Source organism: Triticum aestivum, chromosome 7A (assembly GCF_018294505.1).
Source record: "Triticum aestivum cultivar Chinese Spring chromosome 7A, IWGSC CS RefSeq v2.1, whole genome shotgun sequence".
In the NCBI taxonomy this organism is placed as follows: domain Eukaryota; kingdom Viridiplantae; phylum Streptophyta; class Magnoliopsida; order Poales; family Poaceae; genus Triticum; species Triticum aestivum.
The window spans coordinates 79,371,677-79,387,850 of NC_057812.1; positions in this window are offsets into that span (position 1 = coordinate 79,371,677).

Sequence of the window (16,174 nt, forward strand, 5' to 3'; positions counted from 1 at the left end):
GCTGGGTCATGGATGCCTGTCCCTGTAAGTCTGTGCCACTTTGGGTTTACGACTAGTCATGTCAGCCCGGGCTCCTTATCATATGGATGCTAGCGACACTATCATATACGTGAGCCAAAAGGCGCAAACGGTCCTGGGCAAAGGTAAGGCGACACCCGTGGGGATACCGTGCGTGAGGCCGCAAAGTGATATGAGGTGTTACCGGCTAGATCGATGTGCCATCGAGTCGGGGTCCTGACACCACGACAGTTATTGCCCACTGTGGGGCAGGTGTTTTAGCGATTTATTGGAGGAGCTGCGATCTTTTCCGATCCGAATCATCATGGTTTCCAGCGGAGTTTTGGTGGAGGGCCGCGACATCCGTCTCGGCGCGCTCACGTTCATCGCCGACGACTCCGCTTGGCTTCAGGAGGCTCCGCTCGACGTGGACGCACTCCCTGTCCACGGAGCAACGCACTTTAGCGCGTGCGTCCGCGGCATTCTCTTGCGGCAACCGTCGACCCCCTACCGGTCGGCTCCTGTGTTGTCCTCCCTCCCTGTTTCCCACCGGTGCAAGTGCTCCGGTCGGTCGAGACTTCAGCGGTGGGTGAGACACGCGGTGGCGCGCCAGTCGGCCACCCCTCAAGTCGCGGTGATCGAGCCCGACGAATCCCTCTACGTCCTGTTCGACCTGTCGACTGGCTCCGCAGAGACTGCATCCGAGTGTGACAGCAGCGATCCGGCGGCGGAGGTTCTGATGGTCGATGGACCGCCCAGTCCTCCCGGTTTTCCCCGCATCGACGGAGGCGCAGGTGGAGGCGACCCGTCGCGTCCCCATGAGGAATATCTCCCCGAGCCTCTCACATCGCTGCAGAGAGAAGAACTTCGTCGCCGGAACATGGATGCACTGCACACTCCTATCATCGTAGAAACCCCCGAGGCTCATGCCTTGGAGGACGCCCGCCTGGCAAACTTGGCCGAGCGCACTCGACTGGAGAACCTCCAGCGAGCACTCGACGAGCGTGCGTGACAACGGGTTCCCGAATCCAGTCGGCGTCAGCTCTTTCCGCCCCTGCAGGTATATCGAACTCCGATTCAGAATTTAGCAGCTGCAGCCCGTATAGCAGAGTCAATTCAGCCTTCCCAGTCGGAGGCTGGCAGAGGCTTGCTGTAGATCAGAGCGTTACTCCGGGCAGCAGGAGACCAGAATCCCGCTGTTTCTCAGTCGCGGAACAGGATTCACAGCAGATACGTTGCTGCAAACACAGTCTAGTCGGCTCATAGCCCAAGATCGCCCCCGAGGCGTGAGGGACGTGGGGACCGGCGTAATCAGTACGGGAACCGTGAGCAATATGATCACCGATTCAATTGTGACGATCGACGTCGAGTGCCCACCCCTCCCCTGAGGAGCGGGTCGTATGCGCCTCGACAGCAGGATGATAGGCACCCTCGTAGTGTTGGGCGAAGGATTCCAGTCGACTCCAGGGTTCCAGGCTTTGATGTGAGATCCATTCTTGTTCATGGTTTGGTCGACAGGAACAGAGCTCACCGAGAAGGTCACGACAGAGATGCACCAACCAGCAGCAGAGCACATGTTTCAGGGCCAGAGTGCTTTAGTAGAGCCATCAGGGCCGCTGTGATTCCTCCCAACTTCAGGTTGGCAACTGGAGTCAGTAAGTTCACTGGTGAGTCCAAGCCTGATACTTGGCTTGAAGACTACCGAGTGGCTGTCCAGATTGGCGGCGGCAATGATGAAGTTGCCATGAAGCACCTGCCTGTCATGTTGGAGGGCTCGGCCAGAGCGTGGCTGAACCAGTTAGCACCCAGCAGCATTTACACTTGGGAAGATCTCGCCCGAGTGTTTGTCACCACATTTGAAGGAACATGCAAGCGACCGGCAGGGCTGACGGAATTGCGGTCTTGCGTGCAGAAGCCGAATGAAACTTTGAGGGATTACATCCAGAGATGGATCATGTTACATCACACGGTAGAGAATGTTCTTGACCACCAAGCAGTCTGTGCCTTCAAAGAAGGCGTTAAATACAGAGAACTGAATCTGAAATTCGGTCAAACCGGAGATATGTCTCTGAATCGGATGATGGAGATTGCCACCAAGTACGCTAATGGTGAATATGAGGATCGACTCAGGAGTGGCAAGCTCAAGTCAGTCGCTCAAGAAACCGGAGGAAAATCCAATCGGAAACAGAAGCGGAAAGCCGAGCTAGCTGCTCCTGGGGAAGCCTTGGTTGTAACTCAAGGAAATTTTAAGGGGAAACCCAAAGGACCTTGGAACCCCAAGAAAGTTAAAGACCAGGACGGAAATGATGTGTTGGATTTGCCGTGTCTCGTCCACACCAAGAAAGATGAAGAAGGTAATTTCATTTACCCGAAACATACCACTCGACAGTGTCGACTCTTGATCCAGCAGTTCCAGGGCAAGCAGCCCAAAGATAAGGAAAAGGAGTCGGACAAAGTTGAGGACAAGGAAGATAGTGACGATGGATACCCCCAGGTCAATTCCACCCTGATGATTTTTGCTGATGTTGAAAGCAAAAGTCGACTGAAAGTTATCAACCGAGAGGTGAATATGGTTGCTCCGGCGACACCCAGTTATCTGAAGTGGTCTCAGACTGCCATAACATTCGACCGGTCCGATCACCCAACGCACATTGCCACCCCTAGGAGGCAAGCTTTGGTGGTCGACCCAGTTGTTGAAGGCACTCGACTGACCAAAGTCTTGATGGATGGTGGCAGTGGTTTGAACATATTATATGCTGAGACATTGAAAGGGATGGGCATTCCGATGTCCAGACTCAGTACCAGCAACATGAGTTTCCATGGAGTCATTCCTGGGAAGAAGGCTGAATCACTCGGCCAGATTGCTCTTGATGTGGTTTTCGGTGATTCCAAGAATTACCGCAAAGAAAAGTTGACGTTTGAAGTTGTAGACTTCCAGAGTGCCTATCACGCTATTTTGGGCAGGCCGGCTTATGCACGCTTCATGGCCCGACCATGTTATGTGTATCTCAAATTGAAGATGCCTGGCCCCAAAGGTGTGATCACTATTACGGGCAATCGGAAGAAAGCAGAAGAATGTTTTCAGAAAGGTTCAAAGATCGCTGATGCTCAGATGGCAGTGGTGGAGCTGCAGGAATACCAGAAGACTGCAGACCCGAGTGATTTGTTGCGAGCCAAGAAGCCCGCTACAGAATCAGCTTTTCAGTCGTCTGGCGAAACGAAGACAGCTCACATCCACCCGACCGATCCCAGCGCTGCTCCAACTCATATCTCAACAACACTCGACTCCAAATAGGAAGAAGCGCTCATCCAGTTCCTCCGTGAGAACTGGGACATTTTCGCATGGAAGCCTTCTGACATGCCGGGTGTTCCCAGGGAGCTGGCTGAGCACCGCCTAAGAGTCGACTCAAAAGTAAAACCTGTCAAGGAACATCTCCGACGGTCCGCCGTCCAGAAGAGAAAGGCTATTGGCGAGGAGGTGGCTCGGCTCTTAGCAGCGGAGTTCATCCGAGAAATCTACCACTCCGAGTGGCTCGCCAACGTTGTCATGGTCCCCAAGAAGGACAAGTCACTTCGCATGTGCATTGACTTTAAACATATCAATCGGGCCTGCCCGAAAGATCATTTTCCTCTCCCCCGCATCGATCAGATAGTCGACTCGACTGCGGGATGTGAGCGACTGTCTTTTTTAGACGCCTATTCCGGGTACCATCAGATCCGTCTGTATGGACCTGACGAGATCAAAACAGCTTTCATCACTCCATTCGGGTGCTTCTGTTATGTTACCATGCCGTTCGGCCTCAAGAATGCCGGAGCCACATTCATGAGGATGATTCAGAAGTGTTTGCTCACTCAAATCAGTCGGAATGTGGAAGCATACATGGATGACATTGTGGTCAAGTCACGGAAGGGTTCCGACCTGCTGACTGACCTTGCCGAAACCTTTGCCAACCTAAGGAGGTATGATATCAAGCTTAATCCATCAAAGTGCACATTCGGAGTTCCTGGTGGAAAATTACTCGGTTTTCTCGTTTCTGAACGGGGAATCGACGCCAATCCAGAAAAAGTCGGTACTATACTCCGAATGAAAAGTCCTGTGCGAGTGCACGACGTCCAGAAGCTTACTGGTTGCTTGGCCGCTTTAAGTCGATTCATATCTCGTCTCGGTGAAAAGGCATTGCCTCTTTACCGATTGATGAAGAAGTCCGACAAGTTCGAGTGGACTCCCGAAGCTGATGCAGCGTTTGCAGAGCTCAAAGCTCTGCTCTCCACCCAGCCGGTGCTTGCTGCCCCAATCAGCAAGGAGCCTTTGCTGCTTTACATCGCAGCCACGGGACAAGTCGTCAGTACGGTACTTACGGTCGAGCGGGAAGAAGAAGGAAAAGCCTTCAAAGTTCAGCGCCCAGTATATTATATTTCTGAAGTTTTGACCCCGTCGAAGCAAAGATATCCTCATTATCAGAAGCTTGTATATGGGATTTATATGACCACAAAGAAAGTTGCTCACTACTTCTCTGATCATTCCATTACAGTCGTCAGCGACGCTCCATTGTCAGAGATCCTGCATAACAGAGATGCAACTGGTCGAGTGGCAAAATGGGCGATTGAACTCCTTCCTCTAGATATCAAGTTTGAGGCAAAGAAAGCTATCAAGTCCCAGGCAATAGCAGATTTCGTCGCCGAGTGGATTGAACAGCAACTGCCGACTCAGGTTCACTCGGAGCATTGGACCATGTTCTTCGACGGTTCCAAAATGCTGAATGGTTCCGGTGCCGGGGTGGTGTTGGTCTCCCCCCGAGGAGATAAGCTCAGATATGTTCTTCAAATCCACTTTGATTCCTCCAATAACGAGGCGGAATATGAAGCACTTTTATATGGGTTGCGCATGGCCATTTCACTCGGCGTCCGTCGCCTCATGGTCTATGGCGACTCAGATTTGGTGGTTAATCAGGTGATGAAGGAATGGGACGTCAGAAGTCCAGCCATGACTGGTTATTGCAATGCAGTGAGAAAGCTGGAGAAGAAATTCGAGGGGTTAGAGCTTCATCACATACCCCGACTGAAAAATCAAGCAGCTGATGATTTGGCAAAAATAGGTTCCAAAAGAGAAGCCATTCCCAGCAATGTGTTTTTGGAACACATCCACACACCATCAGTTCAGGAGGATCCCTTCACTGAAGAGGCCCCGCAGCCAAAAAGTGCCACGGATCCGACTGAAGTTGAAGTTCCAGCTGTGGTCGACCTGATCATGGAAGTCTTGGTCATCACTCCCGACTGGACAGTACCGTACATCGCGTACATCCTAAGGAAAGAACTCCCAGAGGACGAAGAAGAGGCTCGACAGATCGTCCGTCGATCCAAGGCCTTTACAGTCATAAAGGGACAGTTGTATAGAGAAAGCGCGACTGGAGTCAGTCAGAAGTGTATAACACCAGAAGAAGGTCAGATGATCCTTGATGATATCCACTCGGGGACCTGTGGTCATCATGCGTCCTCTCGGACCATTGTGGCTAAAGCATACCGAGCGGGATTCTACTGGCCAAGGGCCAATGAAATGGCAAAAGAGATAGTCGACAAATGTGAAGGATGTCAGTATTACTCCAATATGTCGCACAAGCCCGCGTCAGCTCTGAAAACCATTCCACTCGTCTGGCCCTTCGCTGTTTGGGGGCTGGACATGGTTGGACCACTGAAAACGGGCAGGAGCGGCTTCACTCATGTGCTAGTAGCAGTCGACAAGTTCACCAAATGGATTGAAGCTAAGCCTATCAAGAATCTTGATGCTTGCACTGCTATCAGTTTCATCAGAGAGTTGATATTCAGATATGGAGTTCCGCACAGCATCATCACTGACAATGGGTCAAACTTCGATTCCGACAAATTCAGGGCCTTTTGCGCCTCTCAGGGCACACGAGTCGACTATGCTTCGGTCGCTCACCCTCAGTCGAATGGACAGGCGGAAAGAGCAAACGGCCTAATTCTCAAAGGACTGAAACCTCGATTGATGCGCGATCTCAAGCACGCAGCAGGTGCATGGGTCGACGAGCTTCCATCAGTTCTTTGGGGATTGAGGACGACCCCGAACCGATCGACCGGAAGAACCCCATTCTTTCTGGTCTACGGAGCCGAAGCAGTCTTGCCGAGTGACATGCTTCACAACGCCCCTCGAGTCGAGCTCTACTCTGAAGAAGAAGCAGAACAAGCCCGGCAGGACGCAGTCGACCTCCTGGAAGAAGAAAGAGAAATGGCCATGATCCGATCGACCATCTATCAGCAAGACTTGCGTCGATTCCATGCCAGAAATGTGAAGAGTCGAGCCTTCCAAGAAGGAGACTTAGTCCTCCGAGTGGATCAGCAGAAACCACACAAACTCGCTCCTACTTGGGAAGGCCCCTTCATAGTCACCAGAGTCCTCCACAATGGAGTGTACCACCTCTACAATGTCGATTGCCAGATTGATGAGCCACGAGCCTGGAATGCGGAGCTACTACGCCCCTTTTATACTAATTCTCACTCGGATGAGATGTAATAAGAAAAAAACTCATGTAGTTTATTTATCAAAGACAAGAGTGTTATAATTTTCCCAGTGATTGTTATTGTTTTTGTTTGCATAAGAAATCCCCCAGTGGGTGGCTTAGCTGCGAATCCGCTTCGCCTAAGTTTGTAAAAATAATTTCCTACCGAGTGGTGAGCCAGCCTCCCACTCGGGGGCTTAGCTGCGAACCCGTTTCGCCTAAGTATTTAAAAATCCTACCGAGTGGAGAGCAATCCTCCCACTCGGGGGCTTAGTTGCAGTCCAGTACTCGCCTAAATTCTCTCACTCGGAGACTTAGCTGCGGTCCCGCACTCGCCTAAGTTTGAAAAAATCCTACCGAGTGGAGAGCAGTCCTCCCACTCGGGGGCTTAGCTGCAGTCTAGTACTCGCCTAAGTTTTCTCACTTGGAGACTTAGCTGCAGTCCCGCACTCGCCTAAGTATCTGAAAATCCTACCGAGTGGTGAGCGACCCTCCCACTCGGGGGCTTAGCTGCAGTCCATTACTCGCCTAAGTTTTCTCACTCGGAGACTTAGCTGCAGTCCGGCACTCGCCTAAGTTTGAAAAAATCCTTCCGAGTGGAGAGCAATCCTCCCACTCAGGGGCTTAGCTGCAGTCCAGTACTCGCCTAAGTTCTCTCACTCGAAGACTTAGTTGCAGTCCGGCACTCGCCTAAGTTTGAAAAAATCCTACCGAGTGGAGAGCAATCCTCCCACTCGGGGGCTTAGCTACAGTCCAGTACTCGCCTAAGTTTTCTCACTCGGAGACTTAGCTGCAGTCCCGCACTCGCCTAAGTTTGAAAAAATCCTACCGAGTGGAGAGCAATCCTCCCACTCGGGGGCTTAGCTGCAGTCCAGTACTCGCCTAAGTTCTCTCACTCGGAGATTTGCTGTAGTCCGGCACTCGCCTAAGTTTGAAAAAATCCTACCGAGTGGTGAGCGACCCTCCCACTCGGGGGCTTAGCTGCAGTCCAGTACTCGCCTAAGTATTTGAAAATCCTATCGAGTGGTGAGCAACCCTCCCACACGGGGGCTTAGCTGCAGTCCAGTACTCACCTAAGTATCTGAAAATCCTACCGAGTGGTGAACGACCCTCCCACTCGGGGGCTTAGCTGCAGTCCAAGTACTCGCCTAAGTATAAGACACATCCCACTCTGCAGTGACGAGGTGCAGGTCGACTGTCACCTTCTCCTTGGGAGCTTCGCCACAAATACAACATGCGCTCCATCCCGCTCTGCAGTAACAAGGTGCAGGTCGACTGCCACCTTCTCCTTGGGAGCTTCGCCACAAATACAACATGCGCTCCATCCCGCTCTGCAGTAACAAGGTGCAGGTCGACTGTCACCTTCTCCTTGGGAGCTTCGCCACAAATACAATGAGCGCTCCATCACCGACCCGCAAGGATGACGAGGTGCAGGTCGACTGCTACCTTCTCCTTCGGAGCTGCGCCACAAATACAAAAGTTGTCTCGAATGAAGAACGATTTCCACTCGACGGGGGATTCATGAAGATATTCAACGATAAACCAAGTTCAGATAAATCCTAAACGTTCCGGACCACAGATCGAAGTGCTCGGGCATTCAGCCCGAAAGATTTTAACGGTTACAAAAACCACTCGGCATTCCGAGGCAAATTTAAAGTGAGGCATAAAAGTTTGTTCACTCCGCAGGAGGAGGGCTGGCAGGCTCGACGAACTCGTCCAGGTCAACGCCGTCGGTGATCGGAGTGGCTGCAGCGATGAAAGTCTCCATAAAGGTTCGGAAGTCATGCTTCTGGGTGTTGGCGACCTTGATTGCTGTCAGTTTATCTTGTCGCACCTCCTTGCAATGGACACGAACCAAAGACAGAGCCACGTCAGCGCCACACCGGGCAGAAGACTTCTTCCACTCCTGCACTCGGTCAGGGATTTCGTTAAGTCGAGTCATCAGGGACTCAAGATCATTTTGGAGCGTGGCCTCTGGCCAAAGTGCCGGGTCGATCCGTGACATGGCGACCTTCAGTCGAGCCAAGTAGTCCACGACACCGTCGATGCGGGATTCCAGTCGGAGCAGATTCATGGCAGTTTCATCTTTCACGGGAGAATTGATTGGATCCAAACCTGGTTCAATCCGCCCAGTCTCCTCCTCGAAGTTCTGGCAAAACTATGCATTCACGATCCAAGGATAAGTCAATTTTCATACGCTGAGTCGACACAAAAAAATCAGTCGGAACAAAATGTGCACCTTCAAGCTTGATGAACAACTTCTTGGCAAGGCTCCTCAGATAGCTCTCCAGATCGTCCCTCCTGCGAGCGATGCCTTCCATCTTCTCGCACAGGTTGAGGTTCTCCTTCTTCCAGCGCGAGCACTCCTTGTTGGCTTCGTTCAGAGCAGATTTCAGCTTGGTATTCTCTTCTTCCAACTGGCCGACCGAAGCCAGTTTCTGTTCAGCCAGAGCGGTCCTGTCGTCAGCCTCCTTTCGAGCAGCAGCCAAATCCTGATCCTTCTTCGCCAGAGCTTCTCTCAGTTTTTTACAAAGAAATGATGATTGATTCAGAAAGAGCAGAAGAGTACTCAAGCCTAAGACAGACCAGTCGACAAACTCGTCTTACCAGTGGCGCCGTCCTTGACCTTTTGCAGCTCTGTCTTGGCCAGCTCCAAGTCAAGGTTCAGTTGAATCTGCTGTTTCTCCAAGTCAGCAAAGCGAGCTCCAAGATCACAAGATTTCTGAAATCAAAGAGGAGAAGTTATTTTACAGCGAAAAACGACAAAGACAATAAGTACTAAGACTACGGTCGACTGCCCGCAGTCCACCATAGTCTCGGGGACTACACCTAGTGGGTGCACTTTGCATGCCCCCACCGATTCTGATCCCACTCGACCGGCCCGCCGGAGTCGAGTGTAGGGAGTAAAAAAGGGGAGAGAAAGTAGAACTCAGACCCTAGTCGACTGCCAGCAGTCGACCGCGGTCTCGGGGACTACACCCAGTGGGTGCACTTGGCGTGCCCCCACCGGTTCTGATCCCACTCGACCAGATCGAGTGGAAGAGACAAACTACCAGTTCGGTTTACACTCGACAAAATACAAAGACTACAGTCGACTGCCAGCAGTCCACCGTAGTCTCGGGGACTACACCCAGTGGGTGCACTCAGCGTGCCCCCACTAATTCAAAAATTCAATCGACGCACCCAGTGGGTGTACAGATGCAAAGATGTTCGGAAAGAGTCTTCAGATAGCATATCCTAACAGAACAAGCGGCGACCAACTAACCTGAACGTTGCTCTGGAGAGCCGAGCTGGCATCGTAGGTGGCCTGGCTGGCGTCCCGCACCATCTTCATCTTCTCCATCATAATGCCCGCCTGGCGTATGGCTTCCTTGGCAGCATTCACTTCGTCCTCTGGGACATGATGGGTCGCAAAAACTGAAGGCGGGTCGACAGGGGCCTGAGCAGTCGACGAGGAAGGCAAGGCACTCGACAATGGCACGGCGAAGGTAACAGAACCCCGATTGGCATCACCAGTGTCCTGAACAACTGGCTCCGCCCTCGGCGTCAATTGTGGCACCTCGCTCGCAGGAGCTTGCCTATTTTTCCTCGTCAAAGGCCTCTCAGGCTCTTCATCATCATCATCAGGGAGGTCAATAATGTTAGGGGCTGTTCAAAGTTCAATCGACAAAATCACATCACCCAATGGTACACATTGCAGTTGAATCGACCAAAATAAAGACAGAATGGCAGAAATCATACCCAGATTACAAGTGACCACATCCTCCATCACCTCATCATCGTCCCTATAAGCTGAGGTCCCGGAAGTAGCAGCGCTGCCAGTTCCAAAGTTCGTCCGGTTAAAACAACAAAAACAAACAGCACAGGGCGTCGAGTGAAGATAAAAGGAGACACTCACGCGGAAGCGACGGGGATGTCAATCTTAATCTTCGGCAACGCCTTCCGAAGCTTCGGCTCTGCGACTTTGGGATTCTTTGACGCTTTTTCAGTAGGAGTTGGCGAAGAGGTCCGAGGACTCTATGAAGACTGACCAGCTTGAGCAATCACCTTTTCACGGGCGCTCGGTCGTTCTTGGTCAAGTTTGGACTGCCTCTCCCTGCGAGGAGGCGACTCGACTTCTTCTTCGTCACTTGGATCGTCGCTTTCCTCGTCCCCTCCATCGTCAGAATCCCATTCGCCACTGTCGCTGCCGCTCGCCTCTCCTTCCGGGTCCTGCTCTTGCTCTCCGTTGGGCATTGAATACATTTCAATAATGGCCTGAAAGAAAGCAGGGAGAACAAAGTTAGTCGACTCAGTATGGGCAACTGCGCGAGTGAATTCAGATTACAAACAAAAGCTCAGAATCGGACCTTCTCTGGTACATGAGACTGGTCGAATGGAGGAACTCTCCTGGCTCCCCTGGGGTTGTCCTTGTTTCCGGTCATGCCCGACAGCCACTTCTCCAGTGTGTCGTCATCGACCTCCTCCGGGTGAATCCGAGTGGAGTCTTCAAGACCCGAATACATCCACATCGGATGGTCTCGGGCTTGAAGAGGCTGGATGCGCCGCTGAAGGAAGACCTCCAAGAGATCCATACCGGTGACCCCGTCACGGATAAGCTGGACCACTCGCTCTACCAGCACCCTCACCTGCGCCTTCTCCTCCGGGAGCACCTTCAAAGGGGAGGGTTTCCTCACTCGGTCCATGGTGAAAGGAGGGAGGCCAGTCGACTGCCCTGGCGTCGACTGGTCTTTGCAGTAAAACCAGGTCGACTGCCATCCGCGAACTGAGTCGGGAAGAATCATGGCCGGAAAGGACTTTTCCCTCTCATCTGAACACCAAGACCCCCACACATCTGAATCACTTGAGTCCTCTCATCACTCGGATTGGCCTTTTTCACCGTTTGGGAGCGAGAAGTGAAAATGTGCTTGAAGAGGCCCCAGTGAGGCCGACAACCCAGGAAATTCTCACACAAAGAAACGAAAGCGGCGAGATAAACGATTGTGTTGGGAGTGAAGTGGTGGAGTTGTGCCCCAAAGAAGTTCAGAAATCCCCGGAAGAAAGGGTGGGGAGGCAAGGAAAATCCACGGTCGACGTGGGTGGCAAGGAGAACGCGCTCACCCTCCCGAGGTTGCAGCTCGGATTCCTTCCCCGGAAGCCGCGCCGATTCATAGGGGATCAGCCCTCCTTCGGCTAGGTCGTCGAGGTCTTCTTGGGTGATCGTCGAGCGGATCCAGTCGCCCTGGATCCAGCCCTTCGGCAGGCCGGTTCGCGAGGAGGATCCGCCCCGACTGGTCGCCTTCCCCTTTGACCTCGCCGTCGCCTTCTTTGCCCACTCCAGAGCCGCCGTCTTCTCCTTCCCCATCATCGCCGGCGAGACGCGTACGGAACGGTGGCGCTGGGGCGAGAGCGAGCGCGACGAAGGAGCCTGAGGAGGAGAAGAGATAATGGGGACGGACTGTTCGAGAGACCCCGGTCCGACACCTTATATGAGGCCGCTTCCGAGTGGCTGACTGGTAGGCCCGGGCGGTCCTGTCAAATCCCGTAGCAATCGCGCGCGCGATACATGGTGAAAAAGGTGGCGCGGGGATCGAGGAGGCTCCGCCCTATCCCATCCGATTACTGCGGCCTCCCCTGTCCCGCGCGCTTCCCAAAATTCGGATCCCGTGAAATCTGCGGGCAGCAGAACAACTTGTCAGACGAAGATCTCCTCCACACCGTCACTCAGAGCCCTTAAAGTAAAGAAACTCACTCGACAAAAACTAAGAATGGATCAAGGCGACTGAAAAGGAAGTTGTTGTCATCACTCAGGTTCATTGATCCGAAACCAGATATGCTCATGGCATGAAAAATGAGTCGGGGAAATTCTCAACTCCTTCCCCACTCAAACCTCGATCCATTCGGGGGCTAATGATGAAGCTATGTACCTAGGGTAGGGTCATGGACCTGTTCAAACTGCCCTACCCAAGGACACCTCTAGAAGAAATCACATTTCAATCGACTTGGAAGTGTTCCACTCGACAGACTCGAAGACACTCGACCAAGAAGCGATCACTCGACCAAGACCAAACCAATCGACGGCCAGGAGATCTGAAGGCACTCCGCACGCTAACGGTCGGTTATTAAGTAGCTTTTATGGTCATCATAGGACTTTATTAAGGGCGTTACCAGTGTAAAGGGCCGGAGGGGTCCGGCGAACTCTATATAAGCCACCCCCTCCTCAGTGTAAAGGGTTCGCACCCCTGTAATTCATACACACATAATCCAGTCGACCGCCTCAGGGCTCCGAGACGTAGGGCTGTTACTTCCACCGAGAAGGGCCTGAACTCGTAAACCTCGTGTGCTTACAACTTCTCCATAGCTAAGATCTTGCCTCTCCATACTTACCCCCCTACATTACTGTCAGACTTAGAACCACGACATCAGCCTCCCGCCCCGTGTTTCTAAACGTTGAGGGGGAGAATTTGCCACGCCCCGCAAAAAAATTTAAAGGCCATGGTTCGATACGGTATTTGTTTGGATCACATTTTTCGTGCAAAATTGTAAAGTGGCGATTATATTGTAGTTCAGCGCGATATAAGGGAGAAGACAATGCAAGTACCATTATTGAGAAGGACAAAGGAGATGTTTTGAAGTGGTTTTAGATGATCATGCACAACCTTCCAAGTGAAGGATGGAGAGGTAGGTTTTGCGTTGTGGTCGAGAGAATATTGTTGAAAGAACCACCGGACCCAGGGAAGGTCTGCCGTCTGGAGAAGTTTGTATGCGAATTTTATGTGGAGGCAGTTGTTTTGAAGCTACAGGTTTTTTATGCGAAGGCCACCGGACTCTTTTGGCTGGCAGACATCTTTCCACATAAGATAAAATTTTCAGCAATATTCCTGCCAGAGATAAAGTCTGTTTGATCACCATGAACGAGGAGAGTGATCCCCCCCTTTTGGTTCTAAGCCGGTGGAAATCGTCAAAAAAGGGGATGATTGTGTGTTTAATGGAACCACATATCTAGTAACATCCCTTTGAACATCGTTGTTGAATAATGTGCAGCGAAGTTCTCTAAAACAAAAGGCTAACTTAGCACGTACACGTACGTGTTGGTCCTGGTTTGGGATCTAGCATTCTAAAACCAACATGCGGCCTAGAACCAAAGATAGCATGGTAATGTGGAAAAAGGAGAGAGCCAAGGAACACAACGGAGAAGCCGACGCAAGATGTACTAGATACATCTGCCACGGCTGGAGAAAGAAAAGCGCCCGTTGACCTTCATAGCATCTAGAAACTCGTCGCTGCGTACCCAATGTCTCTCAAGCCCACGATTTAAGTTGCTCACATTTTGTGTCCTATCCACTGTGCTTAGGTCCAGAGCATGGCAATCAACTTTCTTATCTTTTTTCTTCCTTCCACTCTTCCACTTCGAGTTTCCCTTCCACTTGCAAAAACTATTATATATATTAGTTTCCTCTATGCATGCTACTTGATGATTTTGTTAACCACATTGTCCCACTAAATGATGGCTATTAATTATCTATCATTGCCCGGGCAAGGAGCATGTGATTCCTACTGAGGATCATCTTTCTCTTCTCGTGCGTGCGAGTGAAGTTCATGTGCTCAATATTGATGGAGCTTTAGTACCGGGCAATTACAGTAATCTCCACATGGGCCGTGTCCCCAGCTTAGGTTGCTACTTCGTATTAATTGCATCACAAACAGAATGCCCTAGACCAGCTCATTCGTGAGAATTTCAAATGATTTAGTGGGCTAGGCAAGCATGTTGTTTTGAAGCATTAAACTCACTAATAATCAAACCAAAGAGTACACTAACTGTAGATATTTCACACGATGACCCAGAACCCCATATCATCTCAGCATTTGCATGGAACAAACCTCTACAAGCTCATACAGAAGAAACTATGGTCCTCTCAAAAAATAACTATGGTGGATGAGATACATATGTAACCCATACTACTCTTTTCTCATAGCTTCTCCAACAGACGCGCTAGATTATCCGCGCACTGAAAAAAATGACTTTTTGGTGTGCGCGCGACCGAAACCGACGCTGCAGATGCGCTAAAATCTTGCGCGCGGCAAAGTTGGTTCAGCGCGCTGGGAAAACGGCATCGCGCGCTACTTATTTGGTGCGCCCGCTTCCGCGTGCTCGACATACCAATCAGGCACACGAATCTCATCAACCGCCAGATCTGAAAACCTCCAGGCGCTGGCACCTCCGCCCGCACCTTCCCCATTCGCTCCGGCGACCCGTTGGCGCTTCCCCCGCCAATCCCCATGCGCCGCCGCCGCTTCCTCCACCTTCTCTCCTCGTCGCTGCCGCTTCCTCCACCTTCTCTCCTCGCCGCCGCCCATTGAGCGCCGTCGCGGCTGCTGACTCCGACGAACAGCGGCCGGCGGCCATTTGCAGCTCTCCGCCCACAAGGTATTCGACAAAACGCTTGCAAGGTATATATTGCTAACTTTTATATTTGTAGATGAATTTGGTGCATGTTGTTTGTAGTTTGAAATTAGTTTAAATTCAACTGTGTAGATGAGTTCGTCCCACGATTCTTCCGACGAAGAATTTGATCTTCAAGAGGAGGAGGACGTCGTAAAGATCCTAGCTATGCACGTCAACAAAAAGCCGAAGCACGGTGGTTCGGTTATAAGTCGTCTGAAATTGTGGACTGACAAGATCTATGCCCACAACAGATAGTTGAGATACTATTTTGTGGAGAATCCCATATACCCCGAGTCCTACTTTCGGCGCCGTTTTAGGATGAGCGTCGAGTTATTCAAACACATTGCGGAGAAACTGGCGAGCCATGATCGGTTTTTTCAGCACCTTTCAAAATGTGACAGCCGCTTTGCATATGTTGGCATACGGTATTCCGGCAGATCTAATTGATGACCACTTGACCATGGGTGAGAGTCAAGCCATCATGTGTGTCAAGCGCTTCGCACTCGAAATTGTGCAAGTGTTTGGTCTGGAATATTTGAGAGTTCCCAATGCTAAAGACACCGCAAGGCTTTTGGAGATGAACAAAGCTCGCGGGTTCCCAGGTATGCTTGACTCGATAGAGAAGTTTGAAGAGCTATCCTAAGGCATGGCATCGACAATTCCATGACTAGAAAAAAGGTTTCACTATAATCCTTGAAACGGTGGCCAATCAGGAGACTTAGATTTGGCATGCTTTTTTCGGAATGCATGGATCTTGCAATGACATTAATGTTTTTCAACGGTCACCACTCATGAATAGGATTGCAAACTCCATCGGTGGAGTTTATAGCAAATGGTCATACGTACAACTATGGCTACTATCTTACGGATGGCATCTACCCAAGGTGGCAAACATTTGTGAAGCCGTTGACAAAACCAGAAGGTAAAAAAAATATTGATTTCCACAATGCTCAGGTGGCGGCTAGGAAAGATGTGGAGAGAGTTTTTGGGATTTTCCAAGCCCAATTTGCTATTGTGAGAGGACTTGCTAGATTTTGGGATCAAAACATCCTTTGGTACATCATGAACGCTTGTGTAATCATGCATAATATGATCATCGAGAATGAGTGTAGGCAAGATTTAGAATATTCTCAGTATGAGTTGTTGGGACAACCCGTGCGAGTGTGGAGGAGGGCTGTGAGGGTGACCCGCTTTATTGTCTTCTATCATGCCATTCGACATGCCGAAACGCATGATA